General features: G+C 45.0%; 18 non-coding genes across 18 annotated transcripts; all 18 read right to left on the bottom strand.

The window, feature by feature from the left end:
- Window positions 1-427: 427 nt before the first annotated feature.
- Window positions 428-618, bottom strand: LOC141216686 (U2 spliceosomal RNA). The gene has a single exon (XR_012285710.1). It is a non-coding gene; the product is annotated as a U2 spliceosomal RNA (small nuclear RNA).
- Window positions 619-1,738: 1,120 nt separating this feature from the next.
- LOC141215286 (U2 spliceosomal RNA) lies at window positions 1,739-1,929 on the bottom strand. The gene has a single exon (XR_012284356.1). It is a non-coding gene; the product is annotated as a U2 spliceosomal RNA (small nuclear RNA).
- A 1,119-nt stretch (window positions 1,930-3,048) lies between these two features.
- On the bottom strand, window positions 3,049-3,239 carry LOC141216575 (U2 spliceosomal RNA). The gene has a single exon (XR_012285603.1). It is a non-coding gene; the product is annotated as a U2 spliceosomal RNA (small nuclear RNA).
- A 1,122-nt stretch (window positions 3,240-4,361) lies between these two features.
- On the bottom strand, window positions 4,362-4,552 carry LOC141216471 (U2 spliceosomal RNA). The gene has a single exon (XR_012285503.1). It is a non-coding gene; the product is annotated as a U2 spliceosomal RNA (small nuclear RNA).
- Window positions 4,553-5,674: 1,122 nt separating this feature from the next.
- On the bottom strand, window positions 5,675-5,864 carry LOC141216653 (U2 spliceosomal RNA). The gene has a single exon (XR_012285677.1). It is a non-coding gene; the product is annotated as a U2 spliceosomal RNA (small nuclear RNA).
- A 1,121-nt stretch (window positions 5,865-6,985) lies between these two features.
- On the bottom strand, window positions 6,986-7,176 carry LOC141216685 (U2 spliceosomal RNA). Its single transcript, XR_012285709.1, has one exon. It is a non-coding gene; the product is annotated as a U2 spliceosomal RNA (small nuclear RNA).
- A 1,120-nt stretch (window positions 7,177-8,296) lies between these two features.
- Window positions 8,297-8,487, bottom strand: LOC141215285 (U2 spliceosomal RNA). Its single transcript, XR_012284355.1, has one exon. It is a non-coding gene; the product is annotated as a U2 spliceosomal RNA (small nuclear RNA).
- A 1,119-nt stretch (window positions 8,488-9,606) lies between these two features.
- On the bottom strand, window positions 9,607-9,797 carry LOC141216574 (U2 spliceosomal RNA). Its single transcript, XR_012285602.1, has one exon. It is a non-coding gene; the product is annotated as a U2 spliceosomal RNA (small nuclear RNA).
- Window positions 9,798-10,918: 1,121 nt separating this feature from the next.
- Window positions 10,919-11,109, bottom strand: LOC141215284 (U2 spliceosomal RNA). The gene has a single exon (XR_012284354.1). It is a non-coding gene; the product is annotated as a U2 spliceosomal RNA (small nuclear RNA).
- A 1,122-nt stretch (window positions 11,110-12,231) lies between these two features.
- LOC141215283 (U2 spliceosomal RNA) lies at window positions 12,232-12,422 on the bottom strand. Its single transcript, XR_012284353.1, has one exon. It is a non-coding gene; the product is annotated as a U2 spliceosomal RNA (small nuclear RNA).
- A 1,121-nt stretch (window positions 12,423-13,543) lies between these two features.
- Window positions 13,544-13,734, bottom strand: LOC141215282 (U2 spliceosomal RNA). Its single transcript, XR_012284352.1, has one exon. It is a non-coding gene; the product is annotated as a U2 spliceosomal RNA (small nuclear RNA).
- Window positions 13,735-14,853: 1,119 nt separating this feature from the next.
- Window positions 14,854-15,044, bottom strand: LOC141215281 (U2 spliceosomal RNA). The gene has a single exon (XR_012284351.1). It is a non-coding gene; the product is annotated as a U2 spliceosomal RNA (small nuclear RNA).
- Window positions 15,045-16,165: 1,121 nt separating this feature from the next.
- LOC141216546 (U2 spliceosomal RNA) lies at window positions 16,166-16,356 on the bottom strand. Its single transcript, XR_012285576.1, has one exon. It is a non-coding gene; the product is annotated as a U2 spliceosomal RNA (small nuclear RNA).
- Window positions 16,357-17,475: 1,119 nt separating this feature from the next.
- Window positions 17,476-17,666, bottom strand: LOC141215280 (U2 spliceosomal RNA). Its single transcript, XR_012284350.1, has one exon. It is a non-coding gene; the product is annotated as a U2 spliceosomal RNA (small nuclear RNA).
- Window positions 17,667-18,788: 1,122 nt separating this feature from the next.
- On the bottom strand, window positions 18,789-18,979 carry LOC141215279 (U2 spliceosomal RNA). Its single transcript, XR_012284349.1, has one exon. It is a non-coding gene; the product is annotated as a U2 spliceosomal RNA (small nuclear RNA).
- Window positions 18,980-20,095: 1,116 nt separating this feature from the next.
- Window positions 20,096-20,286, bottom strand: LOC141216617 (U2 spliceosomal RNA). Its single transcript, XR_012285643.1, has one exon. It is a non-coding gene; the product is annotated as a U2 spliceosomal RNA (small nuclear RNA).
- Window positions 20,287-21,407: 1,121 nt separating this feature from the next.
- On the bottom strand, window positions 21,408-21,598 carry LOC141216611 (U2 spliceosomal RNA). The gene has a single exon (XR_012285637.1). It is a non-coding gene; the product is annotated as a U2 spliceosomal RNA (small nuclear RNA).
- A 1,121-nt stretch (window positions 21,599-22,719) lies between these two features.
- LOC141215278 (U2 spliceosomal RNA) lies at window positions 22,720-22,910 on the bottom strand. Its single transcript, XR_012284348.1, has one exon. It is a non-coding gene; the product is annotated as a U2 spliceosomal RNA (small nuclear RNA).
- Between the last annotated feature and the right edge of the window lie 256 nt (window positions 22,911-23,166).

Here is a 23,166-nt window from a genome sequence, read left to right as displayed (position 1 = left end):
ACCTGTTAGCTCAGGTGACTTTAAAAGGCTGCTGTTGATAACAAGGGCATTTGCTAAATAGATGGTGTGTGTGCAACAATATACTGAAAGGTCAATTATATTGTGCAGCTTATCTCACCACCTGTAGTTATTTAGGTGAAAGCTCCAAAATGCTTGCCTAATATGTCTGTTTATCCAAAAGGAAGTATAGAGGGAGAGCTAGATAGATAGCATTGCATTACATTACATTACATGGCAATGCAATGCACAGTTGCTGAAGTTGAACCAAAATGAGCTTGTCATCTGGCTTCTGCAACTTTTAACATGAAAAATCCAATGAGGAGAAGAAAAGCAAAGCCAAAGAGTCCATCCCAAAATCGGACAAACAAGCAAAATGAACAAAAAGCATTGAATTCAATTCTTTCTGATTTTAGAAACTGCATTAAAGAAGGGGTGCACCGGTCCTGGAGATACTGCAATACCAGGTCAATGCGTGGAGTGGACAGAGCAAGCTCTTTTTCCATCTCCCTGTTCTAAAAATCCATTTAATATATGGTCCCCAGATAGGGGACGTATCAGATATTAAACTGATAAGAACAGATACTACTCTTGATCTTAGCAAAAAGGCCGAGAAGCGATAACCAGAATTGGTTTCCGACTACGGTGCCACCCAAGGATTCTGAAAAGTCCATTTGTGGAGATGGCCACCTGGACTCCCGTTAAGAAGACATGCTGTCAACCTCTAGATCCCTCACATGCCTGCACTTTTCGGCTTGCTGCTGCTGCAATCCACGCGTTTTAGATCTGCATAACTCCACCTCTTTTAGCACAGTACCCTCAACCCCCGGCTGTTCCCACCCGCCTCAACACCGTTGGAAGGGAGGAGAACCAATTAAGGCGGGGGGGGGGTGGAACGAGCAGCTGTCTACCCTTAGCAGGAGGGTTGCTGATTAATTACCTCTCCTGCTGCTGCTGCTGCTGGCTGTCCAGCAGCAGACTGAAGGTGGCTGCTGCTGTGCGCAGGTATATAAAGGCTCAGAGCCTATTATGACACGCGCAGCCAGCGTTCCATTGCCACATTCCGTCTACTGCAGGCGGGATACCTGGATGGCTGAATGTCACTGAGAAGCTCACAGAGACCGCCATAAGCAACAGTTTAAAAGAATGCCACAGACTAATCAACCAAACTTTTGGGGTTGGTTTCTCTTTTATAGTCTGCAGGCATTAAATGAAAGAAGTCAGTGTTCCAGCAGAGGGAGACAACGTTTCAGAAAAGGCATTGTAGCAAACCAAAAAAGAAATTTTAAGCGCAGCAGAGTAACCAGCTCACATACCTGTTAGCTCAGGTGAGTTTAAAAGGCTGCTGTTGATAACAAGGGCATTTGCTAAATAGATGGTGTGTGTGCAACAATATACTGAAAGGTCAATTATATTGTGCAGCTTATCTCACCACCTGTAGTTATTTAGGTGAAAGCTCCAAAATGCTTGCCTAATATGTCTGTTTATCCAAAAGGAAGTATAGAGGGAGAGCTAGATAGATAGCATTGCATTACATTACATTACATGGCAATGCAATGCACAGTTGCTGAAGTTGAACCAAAATGAGCTTGTCATCTGGCTTCTGCAACTTTTAACATGAAAAATCCAATGAGGAGAAGAAAAGCAAAGCCAAAGAGTCCATCCCAAAATCCGACAAACAAGCAAAATGAACAAAAAGCATTGAATTCAATTCTTTCTGATTTTAGAAACTGCATTAAAGAAGGGGTGCACCGGTCCTGGAGATACTGCAATACCAGGTCAATGCGTGGAGTGGACAGAGCAAGCTCTTTTTCCATCTCCCTGTTCTAAAAATCCATTTAATATATGGTCCCCAGATAGGGGACGTATCAGATATTAAACTGATAAGAACAGATACTACACTTGATCTTAGCCAAAAGGCCGAGAAGCGATAACCAGAATTGGTTTCCGACTACGGTGCCACCCAAGGATTCTGAAAAGTCCATTTGTGGAGATGGCCACCTGGACTCCCGTTAAGAAGACATGCTGTCAACCTCTAGATCCCTCACATGCCTGCACTTTTCGGCTTGCTGCTGCTGCAATCCACGCGTTTTAGATCTGCATAACTCCACCTCTTTTAGCACAGTACCCTCAACCCCCGGCTGTTCCCACCCGCCTCAACACCGTTGGAAGGGAGGAGAACCAATTAAGGCGGGGGGGGGTGGAACGAGCAGCTGTCTACCCTTAGCAGGAGGGTTGCTGATTAATTACCTCTCCTGCTGCTGCTGCTGCTGGCTGTCCAGCAGCAGACTGAAGGTGGCTGCTGCTGTGCGCAGGTATATAAAGGCTCAGAGCCTATTATGACACGTGCAGCCAGCGTTCCATTGCCACATTCCGTCTACTGCAGGCGGGATACCTGGATGGCTGAATGTCACTGAGAAGCTCACAGAGACCGCCATAAGCAACAGTTTAAAAGAATGCCACAGACTAATCAACCAAACTTTTTGGGTTGGTTTCTCTTTTATAGTCTGCAGGCATTAAATGAAAGAAGTCAGTGTTCCAGCAGAGGGAGACAACGTTTCAGAAAAGGCATTGTAGCAAACCAAAAAAGAAATTTTAAGCGCAGCAGAGTAACCAGCTCACATACCTGTTAGCTCAGGTGAGTTTAAAAGGCTGCTGTTGATAACAAGGGCATTTGCTAAATAGATGGTGTGTGTGCAACAATATACTGAAAGGTCAATTATATTGTGCAGCTTATCTCACCACCTGTAGTTATTTAGGTGAAAGCTCCAAAATGCTTGCCTAATATGTCTGTTTATCCAAAAGGAAGTATAGAGGGAGAGCTAGATAGATAGCATTGCATTACATTACATTACATGGCAATGCAATGCACAGTTGCTGAAGTTGAACCAAAATGAGCTTGTCATCTGGCTTCTGCAACTTTTAACATGAAAAATCCAATGAGGAGAAGAAAAGCAAAGCCAAAGAGTCCATCCCAAAATCCGACAAACAAGCAAAATGAACAAAAAGCATTGAATTCAATTCTTTCTGATTTTAGAAACTGCATTAAAGAAGGGGTGCACCGGTCCTGGAGATACTGCAATATCAGGTCAATGCGTGGAGTGGACAGAGCAAGCTCTTTTTCCATCTCCCTGTTCTAAAAATCCATTTAATATATGGTCCCCAGATAGGGGACGTATCAGATATTAAACTGATAAGAACAGATACTACACTTGATCTTAGCCAAAAGGCCGAGAAGCGATAACCAGAATTGGTTTCCGACTACGGTGCCACCCAAGGATTCTGAAAAGTCCATTTGTGGAGATGGCCACCTGGACTCCCGTTAAGAAGACATGCTGTCAACCTCTAGATCCCTCACATGCCTGCACTTTTCGGCTTGCTGCTGCTGCAATCCACGCGTTTTAGATCTGCATAACTCCACCTCTTTTAGCACAGTACCCTCAACCCCCGGCTGTTCCCACCCGCCTCAACACCGTTGGAAGGGAGGAGAACCAATTAAGGCGGGGGGGGGGGGTGGAACGAGCAGCTGTCTACCCTTAGCAGGAGGGTTGCTGATTAATTACCTCTCCTGCTGCTGCTGCTGCTGGCTGTCCAGCAGCAGACTGAAGGTGGCTGCTGCTGTGCGCAGGTATATAAAGGCTCAGAGCCTATTATGACACGCGCAGCCAGCGTTCCATTGCCACATTCCGTCTACTGCAGGCAGGATACCTGGATGGCTGAATGTCACTGAGAAGCTCACAGAGACCGCCATAAGCAACAGTTTAAAAGAATGCCACAGACTAATCAACCAAACTTTTTGGGTTGGTTTCTCTTTTATAGTCTGCAGGCATTAAATGAAAGAAGTCAGTGTTCCAGCAGAGGGAGACAACGTTTCAGAAAAGGCATTGTAGCAAACCAAAAAAGAAATTTTAAGCGCAGCAGAGTAACCAGCTCACATACCTGTTAGCTCAGGTGAGTTTAAAAGGCTGCTGTTGATAACAAGGGCATTTGCTAAATAGATGGTGTGTGTGCAACAATATACTGAAAGGTCAATTATATTGTGCAGCTTATCTCACCACCTGTAGTTATTTAGGTGAAAGCTCCAAAATGCTTGCCTAATATGTCTGTTTATCCAAAAGGAAGTATAGAGGGAGAGCTAGATAGATAGCATTGCATTACATTACATTACATGGCAATGCAATGCACAGTTGCTGAAGTTGAACCAAAATGAGCTTGTCATCTGGCTTCTGCAACTTTTAACATGAAAAATCCAATGAGGAGAAGAAAAGCAAAGCCAAAGAGTCCATCCCAAAATCCGACAAACAAGCAAAATGAACAAAAAGCATTGAATTCAATTCTTTCTGATTTTAGAAACTGCAATAAAGAAGGGGTGCACCGGTCCTGGAGATACTGCAATACCAGGTCAATGCGTGGAGTGGACAGAGCAAGCTCTTTTTCCATCTCCCTGTTCCAAAAATCCATTTAATATATGGTCCCCAGATAGGGGACGTATCAGATATTAAACTGATAAGAGCAGATACTACACTTGATCTTAGCCAAAAGGCCGAGAAGCGATAACCAGAATTGGTTTCCGACTACGGTGCCACCCAAGGATTCTGAAAAGTCCATTTGTGGAGATGGCCACCTGGACTCCCGTTAAGAAGACATGCTGTCAACCTCTAGATCCCTCACATGCCTGCACTTTTCGGCTTGCTGCTGCTGCAATCCACGCGTTTTAGATCTGCATAACTCCACCTCTTTTAGCACAGTACCCTCAACCCCCGGCTGTTCCCACCCGCCTCAACACCGTTGGAAGGGAGGAGAACCAATTAAGGCGGGGGGGGGGGGTGGAACGAGCAGCTGTCTACCCTTAGCAGGAGGGTTGCTGATTAATTACCTCTCCTGCTGCTGCTGCTGCTGGCTGTCCAGCAGCAGACTGAAGGTGGCTGCTGCTGTGCGCAGGTATATAAAGGCTCAGAGCCTATTATGACACGTGCAGCCAGCGTTCCATTGGCACATTCCGTCTACTGCAGGCGGGATACCTGGATGGCTGAATGTCACTGAGAAGCTCACAGAGACCGCCATAAGCAACAGTTTAAAAGAATGCCACAGACTAATCAACCAAACTTTTTGGGTTGGTTTCTCTTTTATAGTCTGCAGGCATTAAATGAAAGAAGTCAGTGTTCCAGCAGAGGGAGACAACGTTTCAGAAAAGGCATTGTAGCAAACCAAAAAAGAAATTTTAAGCGCAGCAGAGTAACCAGCTCACATACCTGTTAGCTCAGGTGAGTTTAAAAGGCTGCTGTTGATAACAAGGGCATTTGCTAAATAGATGGTGTGTGTGCAACAATATACTGAAAGGTCAATTATATTGTGCAGCTTATCTCACCACCTGTAGTTATTTAGGTGAAAGCTCCAAAATGCTTGCCTAATATGTCTGTTTATCCAAAAGGAAGTATAGAGGGAGAGCTAGATAGATAGCATTGCATTACATTACATTACATGGCAATGCAATGCACAGTTGCTGAAGTTGAACCAAAATGAGCTTGTCATCTGGCTTCTTCAACTTTTAACATGAAAAATCCAATGAGGAGAAGAAAAGCAAAGCCAAAGAGTCCATCCCAAAATCCGACAAACAAGCAAAATGAACAAAAAGCATTTAATTCAATTCTTTCTGATTTTAGAAACTGCATTAAAGAAGGGGTGCACCGGTCCTGGAGATACTGCAATACCAGGTCAATGCGTGGAGTGGACAGAGCAAGCTCTTTTTCCATCTCCCTGTTCTAAAATCCATTTAATATATGGTCCCCAGATAGGGGACGTATCAGATATTAAACTGATAAGAACAGATACTACACTTGATCTTAGCCAAAAGGCCGAGAAGCGATAACCAGAATTGGTTTCCGACTACGGTGCCACCCAAGGATTCTGAAAAGTCCATTTGTGGAGATGGCCACCTTGACTCCCGTTAAGAAGACATGCTGTCAACCTCTAGATCCCTCACATGCCTGCACTTTTCGGCTTGCTGCTGCTGCAATCCACGCGTTTTACATCTGCATAACTCCACCTCTTTTAGCACAGTACCCTCAACCCCCGGCTGTTCCCACCCGCCTCAACACCGTTGGAAGGGAGGAGAACCAATTAAGGCGGGGGGGGGGGTGGAACGAGCAGCTGTCTATCCTTAGCAGGAGGGTTGCTGATTAATTACCTCTCCTGCTGCTGCTGCTGCTGGCTGTCCAGCAGCAGACTGAAGGTGGCTGCTGCTGTGCGCAGGTATATAAAGGTTCAGAGCCTATTATGACACGCGCAGCCAGCGTTCCATTGCCACATTCCGTCTACTGCAGGCGGGATACCTGGATGGCTGAATGTCACTGAGAAGCTCACAGAGACCGCCATAAGCAACAGTTTAAAAGAATGCCACAGACTAATCAACCAAACTTTTTGGGTTGGTTTCTCTTTTATAGTCTGCAGGCATTAAATGAAAGAAGTCAGTGTTCCAGCAGAGGGAGACAACGTTTCAGAAAAGGCATTGTAGCAAACCAAAAAAGAAATTTTAAGCGCAGCAGAGTAACCAGCTCACATACCTGTTAGCTCAGGTGACTTTAAAAGGCTGCTGTTGATAACAAGGGCATTTGCTAAATAGATGGTGTGTGTGCAACAATATACTGAAAGGTCAATTATATTGTGCAGCTTATCTCACCACCTGTAGTTATTTAGGTGAAAGCTCCAAAATGCTTGCCTAATATGTCTGTTTATCCAAAAGGAAGTATAGAGGGAGAGCTAGATAGATAGCATTGCATTACATTACATTACATGGCAATGCAATGCACAGTTGCTGAAGTTGAACCAAAATGAGCTTGTCATCTGGCTTCTGCAACTTTTAACATGAAAAATCCAATGAGGAGAAGAAAAGCAAAGCCAAAGAGTCCATCCCAAAATCGGACAAACAAGCAAAATGAACAAAAAGCATTGAATTCAATTCTTTCTGATTTTAGAAACTGCATTAAAGAAGGGGTGCACCGGTCCTGGAGATACTGCAATACCAGGTCAATGCGTGGAGTGGACAGAGCAAGCTCTTTTTCCATCTCCCTGTTCTAAAAATCCATTTAATATATGGTCCCCAGATAGGGGACGTATCAGATATTAAACTGATAAGAACAGATACTACTCTTGATCTTAGCAAAAAGGCCGAGAAGCGATAACCAGAATTGGTTTCCGACTACGGTGCCACCCAAGGATTCTGAAAAGTCCATTTGTGGAGATGGCCACCTGGACTCCCGTTAAGAAGACATGCTGTCAACCTCTAGATCCCTCACATGCCTGCACTTTTCGGCTTGCTGCTGCTGCAATCCACGCGTTTTAGATCTGCATAACTCCACCTCTTTTAGCACAGTACCCTCAACCCCCGGCTGTTCCCACCCGCCTCAACACCGTTGGAAGGGAGGAGAACCAATTAAGGCGGGGGGGGGGTGGAACGAGCAGCTGTCTACCCTTAGCAGGAGGGTTGCTGATTAATTACCTCTCCTGCTGCTGCTGCTGCTGGCTGTCCAGCAGCAGACTGAAGGTGGCTGCTGCTGTGCGCAGGTATATAAAGGCTCAGAGCCTATTATGACACGCGCAGCCAGCGTTCCATTGCCACATTCCGTCTACTGCAGGCGGGATACCTGGATGGCTGAATGTCACTGAGAAGCTCACAGAGACCGCCATAAGCAACAGTTTAAAAGAATGCCACAGACTAATCAACCAAACTTTTGGGGTTGGTTTCTCTTTTATAGTCTGCAGGCATTAAATGAAAGAAGTCAGTGTTCCAGCAGAGGGAGACAACGTTTCAGAAAAGGCATTGTAGCAAACCAAAAAAGAAATTTTAAGCGCAGCAGAGTAACCAGCTCACATACCTGTTAGCTCAGGTGAGTTTAAAAGGCTGCTGTTGATAACAAGGGCATTTGCTAAATAGATGGTGTGTGTGCAACAATATACTGAAAGGTCAATTATATTGTGCAGCTTATCTCACCACCTGTAGTTATTTAGGTGAAAGCTCCAAAATGCTTGCCTAATATGTCTGTTTATCCAAAAGGAAGTATAGAGGGAGAGCTAGATAGATAGCATTGCATTACATTACATTACATGGCAATGCAATGCACAGTTGCTGAAGTTGAACCAAAATGAGCTTGTCATCTGGCTTCTGCAACTTTTAACATGAAAAATCCAATGAGGAGAAGAAAAGCAAAGCCAAAGAGTCCATCCCAAAATCCGACAAACAAGCAAAATGAACAAAAAGCATTGAATTCAATTCTTTCTGATTTTAGAAACTGCATTAAAGAAGGGGTGCACCGGTCCTGGAGATACTGCAATACCAGGTCAATGCGTGGAGTGGACAGAGCAAGCTCTTTTTCCATCTCCCTGTTCTAAAAATCCATTTAATATATGGTCCCCAGATAGGGGACGTATCAGATATTAAACTGATAAGAACAGATACTACACTTGATCTTAGCCAAAAGGCCGAGAAGCGATAACCAGAATTGGTTTCCGACTACGGTGCCACCCAAGGATTCTGAAAAGTCCATTTGTGGAGATGGCCACCTGGACTCCCGTTAAGAAGACATGCTGTCAACCTCTAGATCCCTCACATGCCTGCACTTTTCGGCTTGCTGCTGCTGCAATCCACGCGTTTTAGATCTGCATAACTCCACCTCTTTTAGCACAGTACCCTCAACCCCCGGCTGTTCCCACCCGCCTCAACACCGTTGGAAGGGAGGAGAACCAATTAAGGCGGGGGGGGGTGGAACGAGCAGCTGTCTACCCTTAGCAGGAGGGTTGCTGATTAATTACCTCTCCTGCTGCTGCTGCTGCTGGCTGTCCAGCAGCAGACTGAAGGTGGCTGCTGCTGTGCGCAGGTATATAAAGGCTCAGAGCCTATTATGACACGCGCAGCCAGCGTTCCATTGCCACATTCCGTCTACTGCAGGCGGGATACCTGGATGGCTGAATGTCACTGAGAAGCTCACAGAGACCGCCATAAGCAACAGTTTAAAAGAATGCCACAGACTAATCAACCAAACTTTTTGGGTTGGTTTCTCTTTTATAGTCTGCAGGCATTAAATGAAAGAAGTCAGTGTTCCAGCAGAGGGAGACAACGTTTCAGAAAAGGCATTGTAGCAAACCAAAAAAGAAATTTTAAGCGCAGCAGAGTAACCAGCTCACATACCTGTTAGCTCAGGTGAGTTTAAAAGGCTGCTGTTGATAACAAGGGCATTTGCTAAATAGATGGTGTGTGTGCAACAATATACTGAAAGGTCAATTATATTGTGCAGCTTATCTCACCACCTGTAGTTATTTAGGTGAAAGCTCCAAAATGCTTGCCTAATATGTCTGTTTATCCAAAAGGAAGTATAGAGGGAGAGCTAGATAGATAGCATTGCATTACATTACATTACATGGCAATGCAATGCACAGTTGCTGAAGTTGAACCAAAATGAGCTTGTCATCTGGCTTCTGCAACTTTTAACATGAAAAATCCAATGAGGAGAAGAAAAGCAAAGCCAAAGAGTCCATCCCAAAATCCGACAAACAAGCAAAATGAACAAAAAGCATTGAATTCAATTCTTTCTGATTTTAGAAACTGCATTAAAGAAGGGGTGCACCGGTCCTGGAGATACTGCAATATCAGGTCAATGCGTGGAGTGGACAGAGCAAGCTCTTTTTCCATCTCCCTGTTCTAAAAATCCATTTAATATATGGTCCCCAGATAGGGGACGTATCAGATATTAAACTGATAAGAACAGATACTACACTTGATCTTAGCCAAAAGGCCGAGAAGCGATAACCAGAATTGGTTTCCGACTACGGTGCCACCCAAGGATTCTGAAAAGTCCATTTGTGGAGATGGCCACCTGGACTCCCGTTAAGAAGACATGCTGTCAACCTCTAGATCCCTCACATGCCTGCACTTTTCGGCTTGCTGCTGCTGCAATCCACGCGTTTTAGATCTGCATAACTCCACCTCTTTTAGCACAGTACCCTCAACCCCCGGCTGTTCCCACCCGCCTCAACACCGTTGGAAGGGAGGAGAACCAATTAAGGCGGGGGGGGGGGTGGAACGAGCAGCTGTCTACCCTTAGCAGGAGGGTTGCTGATTAATTACCTCTCCTGCTGCTGCTGCTGCTGGCTGTCCAGCAGCAGACTGAAGGTGGCTGCTGCTGTGCGCAGGTATATAAAGGCTCAGAGCCTATTATGACACGCGCAGCCAGCGTTCCATTGCCACATTCCGTCTACTGCAGGCAGGATACCTGGATGGCTGAATGTCACTGAGAAGCTCACAGAGACCGCCATAAGCAACAGTTTAAAAGAATGCCACAGACTAATCAACCAAACTTTTTGGGTTGGTTTCTCTTTTATAGTCTGCAGGCATTAAATGAAAGAAGTCAGTGTTCCAGCAGAGGGAGACAACGTTTCAGAAAAGGCATTGTAGCAAACCAAAAAAGAAATTTTAAGCGCAGCAGAGTAACCAGCTCACATACCTGTTAGCTCAGGTGAGTTTAAAAGGCTGCTGTTGATAACAAGGGCATTTGCTAAATAGATGGTGTGTGTGCAACAATATACTGAAAGGTCAATTATATTGTGCAGCTTATCTCACCACCTGTAGTTATTTAGGTGAAAGCTCCAAAATGCTTGCCTAATATGTCTGTTTATCCAAAAGGAAGTATAGAGGGAGAGCTAGATAGATAGCATTGCATTACATTACATTACATGGCAATGCAATGCACAGTTGCTGAAGTTGAACCAAAATGAGCTTGTCATCTGGCTTCTGCAACTTTTAACATGAAAAATCCAATGAGGAGAAGAAAAGCAAAGCCAAAGAGTCCATCCCAAAATCCGACAAACAAGCAAAATGAGCAAAAAGCATTGAATTCAATTCTTTCTGATTTTAGAAACTGCATTAAAGAAGGGGTGCACCGGTCCTGGAGATACTGCAATACCAGGTCAATGCGTGGAGTGGACAGAGCAAGCTCTTTTTCCATCTCCCTGTTCTAAAAATCCATTTAATATATGGTCCCCAGATAGGGGACGTATCAGATATTAAACTGATAAGAACAGATACTACACTTGATCTTAGCCAAAAGGCCGAGAAGCGATAAACAGAATTGGTTTCCGACTACGGTGCCACCCAAGGATTCTGAAAAGTCCATTTGTGGAGATGGCCACCTGGACTCCCGTTAAGAAGACATGCTGTCAACCTCTAGATCCCTCACATGCCTGCACTTTTCGGCTTGCTGCTGCTGCAATCCACGCGTTTTAGATCTGCATAACTCCACCTCTTTTAGCACAGTACCCTCAACCCCCGGCTGTTCCCACCCGCCTCAACACCGTTGGAAGGGAGGAGAACCAATTAAGGCGGGGAGGGGGGGTGGAACGAGCAGCTGTCTACCCTTAGCAGGAGGGTTGCTGATTAATTACCTCTCCTGCTGCTGCTGCTGCTGGCTGTCCAGCAGCAGACTGAAGGTGGCTGCTGCTGTGCGCAGGTATATAAAGGCTCAGAGCCTATTATGACACGCGCAGCCAGCGTTCCATTGCCACATTCCGTCTACTGCAGGCGGGATACCTGGATGGCTGAATGTCACTGAGAAGCTCACAGAGACCGCCATAAGCAACAGTTTAAAAGAATGCCACAGACTAATCAACCAAACTTTTTGGGTTGGTTTCTCTTTTATAGTCTGCAGGCATTAAATGAAAGAAGTCAGTGTTCCAGCAGAGGGAGACAACGTTTCAGAAAAGGCATTGTAGCAAACCAAAAAAGAAATTTTAAGCGCAGCAGAGTAACCAGCTCACATACCTGTTAGCTCAGGTGAGTTTAAAAGGCTGCTGTTGATAACAAGGGCATTTGCTAAATAGATGGTGTGTGTGCAACAATATACTGAAAGGTCAATTATATTGTGCAGCTTATCTCACCACCTGTAGTTATTTAGGTGAAAGCTCCAAAATGCTTGCCTAATATGTCTGTTTATCCAAAAGGAAGTATAGAGGGAGAGCTAGATAGATAGCATTGCATTACATTACATTACATGGCAATGCAATGCACAGTTGCTGAAGTTGAACCAAAATGAGCTTGTCATCTGGCTTCTGCAACTTTTAACATGAAAAATCCAATGAGGAGAAGAAAAGCAAAGCCAAAGAGTCCATCCCAAAATCCGACAAACAAGCAAAATGAACAAAAAGCATTGAATTCAATTCTTTCTGATTTTAGAAACTGCATTAAAGAAGGGGTGCACCGGTCCTGGAGATACTGCAATACCAGGTCAATGCGTGGAGTGGACAGAGCAAGCTCTTTTTCCATCTCCCTGTTCTAAAAATCCATTTAATATATGGTCCCCAGATAGGGGACGTATCAGATATTAAACTGATAAGAACAGATACTACACTTGATCTTAGCCAAAAGGCCGAGAAGCGATAACCAGAATTGGTTTCCGACTACGGTGCCACCCAAGGATTCTGAAAAGTCCATTTGTGGAGATGGCCACCTGGACTCCCGTTAAGAAGACATGCTGTCAACCTCTAGATCCCTCACATGCCTGCACTTTTCGGCTTGCTGCTGCTGCAATCCACGCGTTTTAGATCTGCATAACTCCACCTCTTTTAGCACAGTACCCTCAACCCCCGGCTGTTCCCACCCGCCTCAACACCGTTGGAAGGGAGGAGAACCAATTAAGGCGGGGGGGGGGGTGGAACGAGCAGCTGTCTACCCTTAGCAGGAGGGTTGCTGATTAATTACCTCTCCTGCTGCTGCTGCTGCTGGCTGTCCAGCAGCAGACTGAAGGTGGCTGCTGCTGTGCGCAGGTATATAAAGGCTCAGAGCCTATTATGACACGCGCAGCCAGCGTTCCATTGCCACATTCCGTCTACTGCAGGCGGGATACCTGGATGGCTGAATGTCACTGAGAAGCTCACAGAGACCGCCATAAGCAACAGTTTAAAAGAATGCCACAGACTAATCAACCAAACTTTTTGGGTTGGTTTCTCTTTTATAGTCTGCAGGCATTAAATGAAAGAAGTCAGTGTTCCAGCAGAGGGAGACAACGTTTCAGAAAAGGCATTGTAGCAAACCAAAAAAGAAATTTTAAGCGCAGCAGAGTAACCAGCTCACATACCTGTTAGCTCAGGTGAGTTTAAAAGGCTGCTGTTGATAACAAGGGCATTTGCTAAATAGATGGTGTGTGTGCAACAATATACTGAAAGGTCAATTATATTGTGCAGCTTATCTCACCACCTGTAGTTATTTAGGTGAAAGCTCCAAAATGCTTGCCTAATATGTCTGTTTATCCAAAAGGAAGTATAGAGGGAGAGCTAGATAGATAGCATTGCATTACATTACATTACATGGCAATGCAATGCACAGTTGCTGAAGTTGAACCAAAATGAGCTTGTCATCTGGCTTCTGCAACTTTTAACATGAAAAATCCAATGAGGAGAAGAAAAGCAAAGCCAAAGAGTCCATCCCAAAATCCGACAAACAAGCAAAATGAACAAAAAGCATTGAATTCAATTCTTTCTGATTTTAGAAACTGCATTAAAGAAGGGGTGCACCGGTCCTGGAGATACTGCAATACCAGGTCAATGCGTGGAGTGGACAGAGCAAGCTCTTTTTCCATCTCCCTGTTCTAAAAATCCATTTAATATATGGTCCCCAGATAGGGGACGTATCAGATATTAAACTGATAAGAACAGATACTACACTTGATCTTAGCCAAAAGGCCGAGAAGCGATAACCAGAATTGGTTTCCGACTACGGTGCCACCCAAGGATTCTGAAAAGTCCATTTGTGGAGATGGCCACCTGGACTCCCGTTAAGAAGACATGCTGTCAACCTCTAGATCCCTCACATGCCTGCACTTTTCGGCTTGCTGCTGCTGCAATCCACGCGTTTTAGATCTGCATAACTCCACCTCTTTTAGCACAGTACCCTCAACCCCCGGCTGTTCCCACCCGCCTCAACACCGTTGGAAGGGAGGAGAACCAATTAAGGCGGGGGGGGGTGGAACGAGCAGCTGTCTACCCTTAGCAGGAGGGTTGCTGATTAATTACCTCTCCTGCTGCTGCTGCTGCTGGCTGTCCAGCAGCAGACTGAAGGTGGCTGCTGCTGTGCGCAGGTATATAAAGGCTCAGAGCCTATTATGACACGCGCAGCCAGCGTTCCATTGCCACATTCCGTCTACTGCAGGCGGGATACCTGGATGGCTGAATGTCACTGAGAAGCTCACAGAGACCGCCATAAGCAACAGTTTAAAAGAATGCCACAGACTAATCAACCAAACTTTTTGGGTTGGTTTCTCTTTTATAGTCTGCAGGCATTAAATGAAAGAAGTCAGTGTTCCAGCAGAGGGAGACAACGTTTCAGAAAAGGCATTGTAGCAAACCAAAAAAGAAATTTTAAGCGCAGCAGAGTAACCAGCTCACATACCTGTTAGCTCAGGTGAGTTTAAAAGGCTGCTGTTGATAACAAGGGCATTTGCTAAATAGATGGTGTGTGTGCAACAATATACTGAAAGGTCAATTATATTGTGCAGCTTATCTCACCACCTGTAGTTATTTAGGTGAAAGCTCCAAAATGCTTGCCTAATATGTCTGTTTATCCAAAAGGAAGTATAGAGGGAGAGCTAGATAGATAGCATTGCATTACATTACATTACATGGCAATGCAATGCACAGTTGCTGAAGTTGAACCAAAATGAGCTTGTCATCTGGCTTCTGCAACTTTTAACATGAAAAATCCAATGAGGAGAAGAAAAGCAAAGCCAAAGAGTCCATCCCAAAATCCGACAAACAAGCAAAATGAACAAAAAGCATTGAATTCAATTCTTTCTGATTTTAGAAACTGCATTAAAGAAGGGGTGCACCGGTCCTGGAGATACTGCAATACCAGGTCAATGCGTGGAGTGGACAGAGCAAGCTCTTTTTCCATCTCCCTGTTCTAAAAATCCATTTAATATATGGTCCCCAGATAGGGGACGTATCAGATATTAAACTGATAAGAACAGATACTACACTTGATCTTAGCCAAAAGGCCGAGAAGCGATAACCAGAATTGGTTTCCGACTACGGTGCCACCCAAGGATTCTGAAAAGTCCATTTGTGGAGATGGCCACCTGGACTCCCGTTAAGAAGACATGCTGTCAACCTCTAGATCCCTCACATGCCTGCACTTTTCGGCTTGCTGCTGCTGCAATCCACGCGTTTTAGATCTGCATAACTCCACCTCTTTTAGCACAGTACCCTCAACCCCCGGCTGTTCCCACCCGCCTCAACACCGTTGGAAGGGAGGAGAACCAATTAAGGCGGGGGGGGGGGTGGAACGAGCAGCTGTCTACCCTTAGCAGGAGGGTTGCTGATTAATTACCTCTCCTGCTGCTGCTGCTGCTGGCTGTCCAGCAGCAGACTGAAGGTGGCTGCTGCTGTGCGCAGGTATATAAAGGCTCAGAGCCTATTATGACACGCGCAGCCAGCGTTCCATTGCCACATTCCGTCTACTGCAGGCGGGATACCTGGATGGCTGAATGTCACTGAGAAGCTCACAGAGACCGCCATAAGCAACAGTTTAAAAGAATGCCACAGACTAATCAACCAAACTTTTTGGGTTGGTTTCTCTTTTATAGTCTGCAGGCATTAAATGAAAGAAGTCAGTGTTCCAGCAGAGGGAGACAACGTTTCAGAAAAGGCATTGTAGCAAACCAAAAAAGAAATTTTAAGCGCAGCAGAGTAACCAGCTCACATACCTGTTAGCTCAGGTGAGTTTAAAAGGCTGCTGTTGATAACAAGGGCATTTGCTAAATAGATGGTGTGTGTGCAACAATATACTGAAAGGTCAATTATATTGTGCAGCTTATCTCACCACCTGTAGTTATTTAGGTGAAAGCTCCAAAATGCTTGCCTAATATGTCTGTTTATCCAAAAGGAAGTATAGAGGGAGAGCTAGATAGATAGCATTGCATTACATTACATTACATGGCAATGCAATGCACAGTTGCTGAAGTTGAACCAAAATGAGCTTGTCATCTGGCTTCTGCAACTTTTAACATGAAAAATCCAATGAGGAGAAGAAAAGCAAAGCCAAAGAGTCCATCCCAAAATCCGACAAACAAGCAAAATGAACAAAAAGCATTGAATTCAATTCTTTCTGATTTTAGAAACTGCATTAAAGAAGGGGTGCACCGGTCCTGGAGATACTGCAATACCAGGTCAATGCGTGGAGTGGACAGAGCAAGCTCTTTTTCCATCTCCCTGTTCTAAAAATCCATTTAATATATGGTCCCCAGATAGGGGACGTATCAGATATTAAACTGATAAGAACAGATACTACCCTTGATCTTAGCCAAAAGGCCGAGAAGCGATAACCAGAATTGGTTTCCGACTACGGTGCCACCCAAGGATTCTGAAAAGTCCATTTGTGGAGATGGCCACCTGGACTCCCGTTAAGAAGACATGCTGTCAACCTCTAGATCCCTCACATGCCTGCATTTTTCGGCTTGCTGCTGCTGCAATCCACGCGTTTTAGATCTGCATAACTCCACCTCTTTTAGCACAGTACCCTCAACCCCCGGCTGTTCCCACCCGCCTCAACACCGTTGGAAGGGAGGAGAAACAATTAAGGCGGGGGGGGGTGGAACGAGCAGCTGTCTACCCTTAGCAGGAGCGTTGCTGATTAATTACCTCTCCTGCTGCTGCTGCTGCTGGCTGTCCAGCAGCAGACTGAAGGTGGCTGCTGCTGTGCGCAGGTATATAAAGGCTCAGAGCCTATTATGACACGCGCAGCCAGCGTTCCATTGCCACATTCCGTCTACTGCAGGCGGGATACCTGGATGGCTGAATGTCACTGAGAAGCTCACAGAGACCGCCATAAGCAACAGTTTAAAAGAATGCCACAGACTAATCAACCAAACTTTTTGGGTTGGTTTCTCTTTTATAGTCTGCAGGCATTAAATGAAAGAAGTCAGTGTTCCAGCAGAGGGAGACAACGTTTCAGAAAAGGCATTGTAGCAAACCAAAAAAGAAATTTTAAGCGCAGCAGAGTAACCAGCTCACATACCTGTTAGCTCAGGTGAGTTTAAAAGGCTGCTGTTGATAACAAGGGCATTTGCTAAATAGATGGTGTGTGTGCAACAATATACTGAAAGGTCAATTATATTGTGCAGCTTATCTCACCACCTGTAGTTATTTAGGTGAAAGCTCCAAAATGCTTGCCTAATATGTCTGTTTATCCAAAAGGAAGTATAGAGGGAGAGCTAGATAGATAGCATTGCATTACATTACATTACATGGCAATGCAATGCACAGTTGCTGAAGTTGAACCAAAATGAGCTTGTCATCTGGCTTCTGCAACTTTTAACATGAAAAATCCAATGAGGAGAAGAAAAGCAAAGCCAAAGAGTCCATCCCAAAATCCGACAAACAAGCAAAATGAACAAAAAGCATTGAATTCAATTCTTTCTGATTTTAGAAACTGCATTAAAGAAGGGGTGCACCGGTCCTGGAGATACTGCAATACCAGGTCAATGCGTGGAGTGGACAGAGCAAGCTCTTTTTCCATCTCCCTGTTCTAAAAATCCATTTAATATATGGTCCCCAGATAGGGGACGTATCAGATATTAAACTGATAAGAACAGATACTACACTTGATCTTAGCCAAAAGGCCGAGAAGCGATAACCAGAATTGGTTTCCGACTACGGTGCCACCCAAGGATTCTGAAAAGTCCATTTGTGGAGATGGCCACCTGGACTCCCGTTAAGAAGACATGCTGTCAACCTCTAGATCCCTCACATGCCTGCACTTTTCGGCTTGCTGCTGCTGCAATCCACGCGTTTTAGATCTGCATAACTCCACCTCTTTTAGCACAGTACCCTCAACCCCCGGCTGTTCCCACCCGCCTCAACACCGTTGGAAGGGAGGAGAACCAATTAAGGCGGGGGGGGTGGGTGGAACGAGCAGCTGTCTACCCTTAGCAGGAGGGTTGCTGATTAATTACCTCTCCTGCTGCTGCTGCTGCTGGCTGTCCAGCAGCAGACTGAAGGTGGCTGCTGCTGTGCGCAGGTATATAAAGGCTCAGAGCCTATTATGACACGCGCAGCCAGCGTTCCATTGCCACATTCCGTCTACTGCAGGCGGGATACCTGGATGGCTGAATGTCACTGAGAAGCTCACAGAGACCGCCATAAGCAACAGTTTAAAAGAATGCCACAGACTAATCAACCAAACTTTTTGGGTTGGTTTCTCTTTTATAGTCTGCAGGCATTAAATGAAAGAAGTCAGTGTTCCAGCAGAGGGAGACAACGTTTCAGAAAAGGCATTGTAGCAAACCAAAAAAGAAATTTTAAGCGCAGCAGAGTAACCAGCTCACATACCTGTTAGCTCAGGTGAGTTTAAAAGGCTGCTGTTGATAACAAGGGCATTTGCTAAATAGATGGTGTGTGTGCAACAATATACTGAAAGGTCAATTATATTGTGCAGCTTATCTCACCACCTGTAGTTATTTAGGTGAAAGCTCCAAAATGCTTGCCTAATATGTCTGTTTATCCAAAAGGAAGTATAGAGGGAGAGCTAGATAGATAGCATTGCATTACATTACATTACATGGCAATGCAATGCACAGTTGCTGAAGTTGAACCAAAATGAGCTTGTCATCTGGCTTCTGCAACTTTTAACATGAAAAATCCAATGAGGAGAAGTAAAGCAAAGCCAAAGAGTCCATCCCAAAATCCGACAAACAAGCAAAATGAACAAAAAGCATTGAATTCAATTCTTTCTGATTTTAGAAACTGCATTAAAGAAGGGGTGCACCGGTCCTGGAGATACTGCAATACCAGGTCAATGCGTGGAGTGGACAGAGCAAGCTCTTTTTCCATCTCCCTGTTCTAAAAATCCATTTAATATATGGTCCCCAGATAGGGGACGTATCAGATATTAAACTGATAAGAACAGATACTACACTTGATCTTAGCCAAAAGGCCGAGAAGCGATAACCAGAATTGGTTTCCGACTACGGTGCCACCCAAGGATTCTGAAAAGTCCATTTGTGGAGATGGCCACCTGGACTCCCGTTAAGAAGACATGCTGTCAACCTCTAGATCCCTCACATGCCTGCACTTTTCGGCTTGCTGCTGCTGCAATCCACGCGTTTTAGATCTGCATAACTCCATCTCTTTTAGCACAGTACCCTCAACCCCCGGCTGTTCCCACCCGCCTCAACACCGTTGGAAGGGAGGAGAACCAATTAAGGCGGGGGGGGGTGGAACGAGCAGCTGTCTACCCTTAGCAGGAGGGTTGCTGATTAATTACCTCTCCTGCTGCTGCTGCTGGCTGTCCAGCAGCAGACTGAAGGTGGCTGCTGCTGTGCGCAGGTATATAAAGGCTCAGAGCCTATTATGACACGCGCAGCCAGCGTTCCATTGCCACATTCCGTCTACTGCAGGCGGGATACCTGGATGGCTGAATGTCACTGAGAAGCTCACAGAGACCGCCATAAGCAACAGTTTAAAAGAATGCCACAGACTAATCAACCAAACTTTTTGGGTTGGTTTCTCTTTTATAGTCTGCAGGCATTAAATGAAAGAAGTCAGTGTTCCAGCAGAGGGAGACAACGTTTCAGAAAAGGCATTGTAGCAAACCAAAAAAGAAATTTTAAGCGCAGCAGAGTAACCAGCTCACATACCTGTTAGCTCAGGTGAGTTTAAAAGGCTGCTGTTGATAACAAGGGCATTTGCTAAATAGATGGTGTGTGTGCAACAATATACTGAAAGGTCAATTATATTGTGCAGCTTATCTCACCACCTGTAGTTATTTAGGTGAAAGCTCTAAAATGCTTGCCTAATATGTCTGTTTATCCAAAAGGAAGTATAGAGGGAGAGCTAGATAGATAGCATTGCATTACATTACATTACATGGCAATGCAATGCACAGTTGCTGAAGTTGAACCAAAATGAGCTTGTCATCTGGCTTCTGCAACTTTTAACATGAAAAATCCAATGAGGAGAAGAAAAGCAAAGCCAAAGAGTCCATCCCAAAATCCGACAAACAAGCAAAATGAACAAAAAGCATTGAATTCAATTCTTTCTGATTTTAGAAACTGCATTAAAGAAGGGGTGCACCGGTCCTGGAGATACTGCAATACCAGGTCAATGCGTGGAGTGGACAGAGCAAGCTCTTTTTCCATCTCCCTGTTCTAAAAATCCATTTAATATATGGTCCCCAGATAGGGGACGTATCAGATATTCAACTGATAAGAACAGATACTACACTTGATCTTAGCCAAAAGGCCGAGAAGCGATAACCAGAATTGGTTTCCGACTACGGTGCCACCCAAGGATTCTGAAAAGTCCATTTGTGGAGATGGCCACCTGGACTCCCGTTAAGAAGACATGCTGTCAACCACTAGATCCCTCACATGCCTGCACTTTTCGGCTTGCTGCTGCTGCAATCCACGCGTTTTAGATCTGCATAACTCCACCTCTTTTAGCACAGTACCCTCAATCCCCGGCTGTTCCCACCCGCCTCAACACCGTTGGAAGGGAGGAGAACCAATTAAGGCGGGGGGGGGGGTGGAACGAGCAGCTGTCTACCCTTAGCAGGAGGGTTGCTGATTAATTACCTCTCCTGCTGCTGCTGCTGCTGGCTGTCCAGCAGCAGACTGAAGGTGGCTGCTGCTGTGCGCAGGTATATAAAGGCTCAGAGCCTATTATGACACGCGCAGCCAGCGTTCCATTGCCACATTCCGTCTACTGCAGGCGGGATACCTGGATGGCTGAATGTCACTGAGAAGCTCACAGAGACCGCCATAAGCAACAGTTTAAAAGAATGCCACAGACTAATCAACCAAACTTTTTGGGTTGGTTTCTCTTTTACAGTCTGCAGGCATTAAATGAAAGAAGTCAGTGTTCCAGCAGAGGGAGACAACGTTTCAGAAAAGGCATTGTAGCAAACCAAAAAAGAAATTTTAAGCGCAGCAGAGTAACCAGCTCACATACCTGTTAGCTCAGGTGAGTTTAAAAGGCTGCTGTTGATAACAAGGGCATTTGCTAAATAGATGGTGTGTGTGCAACAATATACTGAAAGGTCAATTATATTGTGCAGCTTATCTCACCACCTGTAGTTATTTAGGTGAAAGCTCCAAAATGCTTGCCTAATATGTCTGTTTATCCAAAAGGAAGTATAGAGGGAGAGCTAGATAGATAGCATTGCATTACATTACATTACATGGCAATGCAATGCACAGTTGCTGAAGTTGAACCAAAATGAGCTTGTCATCTGGCTTCTGCAACTTTTAACATGAAAAATCCAATGAGGCGAAGAAAAGCAAAGCCAAAGAGTCCATCCCAAAATCCGACAAACAAGCAAAATGAACAAAAAGCATTGAATTCAATTCTTTCTGATTTTAGAAACTGCATTAAAGAAGGGGTGCACCGGTCCTGGAGATACTGCAATACCAGGTCAATGCGTGGAGTGGACAGAGCAAGCTCTTTTTCCATCTCCCTGTTCTAAAAATCCATTTAATATATGGTCCCCAGATAGGGGACGTATCAGATAATAAACTGATAAGAACAGATACTACACTTGATCTTAGCCAAAAGGCCGAGAAGCGATAACCAGAATTGGTTTCCGACTACGGTGCCACCCAAGGATTCTGAAAAGTCCATTTGTGGAGATGGCCACCTGGACTCCCGTTAAGAAGACATGCTGTCAACCTCTAGATCCCTCACATGCCTGCACTTTTCGGCTTGCTGCTGCTGCAATCCACGCGTTTTAGATCTGCATAACTCCACCTCTTTTAGCACAGTACCCTCAACCCCCGGCTGTTCCCACCCGCCTCAACACCGTTGGAAGGGAGGAGAACCAATTAAGGCGGGGGGGGGGGTGGAACGAGCAGCTGTCTACCCTTAGCAGGAGGGTTGCTGATTAATTACCTCTCCTGCTGCTGCTGCTGCTGGCTGTCCAGCAGCAGACTGAAGGTGGCTGCTGCTGTGCGCAGGTATATAAAGGCTCAGAGCCTATTATGACACGCGCAGCCAGCGTTCCATTGCCACATTCCGTCTACTGCAGGCGGGATACCTGGATGGCTGAATGTCACTGAGAAGCTCACAGAGACCGCCATAAGCAACAGTTTAAAAGAATGCCACAGACTAATCAACCAAACTTTTTGGGTTGGTTTCTCTTTTATAGTCTGCAGGCATTAAATGAAAGAAGTCAGTGTTCCAGCAGAGGGAGACAACGTTTCAGAAAAGGCATTGTAGAAAACCAAAAAAGAAATTTTAAGCGCAGCAGAGTAACCAGCTCACATACCTGTTAGCTCAGGTGAGTTTAAAAGGCTGCTGTTGATAACAAGGGCATTTGCTAAATAGATGGTGTGTGTGCAACAATATACTGAAAGGTCAATTATATTGTGCAGCTTATCTCACCACCTGTAGTTATTTAGGTGAAAGCTCCAAAATGCTTGCCTAATATGTCTGTTTATCCAAAAGGAAGTATAGAGGGAGAGCTAGATAGATAGCATTGCATTACATTACATTACATGGCAATGCAATGCACAGTTGCTGAAGTTGAACCAAAATGAGCTTGTCATCTGGCTTCTGCAACTTTTAACATGAAAAATCCAATGAGGAGAAGAAAAGCAAAGCCAAAGAGTCCATCCCAAAATCCGACAAACAAGCAAAATGAACAAAAAGCATTGAATTCAATTCTTTCTGATTTTAGAAACTGCATTAAAGAAGGGGTGCACCGGTCCTGGAGATACTGCAATACCAGGTCAATGCGTGGAGTGGACAGAGCAAGCTCTTTTTCCATCTCCCTGTTCTAAAAATCCATTTAATATATGGTCCCCAGATAGGGGACGTATCAGATATTAAACTGATAAGAACAGATACTACACTTGATCTTAGCCAAAAGGCCGAGAAGCGATAACCAGAATTGGTTTCCGACTACGGTGCCACCCAAGGATTCTGAAAAGTCCATTTGTGGAGATGGCCACCTGGACTCCCGTTAAGAAGACATGCTGTCAACCTCTAGATCCCTCACATGCCTGCACTTTTCGGCTTGCTGCTGCTGCAATCCACGCGTTTTAGATCTGCATAACTCCACCTCTTTTAGCACAGTACCCTCAACCCCCGGCTGTTCCCACCCGCCTCAACACCGTTGGAAGGGAGGAGAACCAATTA

This window comes from Phyllobates terribilis, unplaced genomic scaffold, assembly GCF_046119375.1.
Source record: "Phyllobates terribilis strain yellow unplaced genomic scaffold, ASM4611937v1 Scaffold_236__1_contigs__length_3049075, whole genome shotgun sequence".
NCBI classification, from domain to species: Eukaryota; Metazoa; Chordata; class Amphibia; order Anura; family Dendrobatidae; genus Phyllobates; species Phyllobates terribilis.
Note: the sequence above shows the minus strand (reverse complement) of the source record. Positions and strands in the feature narration are given on the sequence as shown.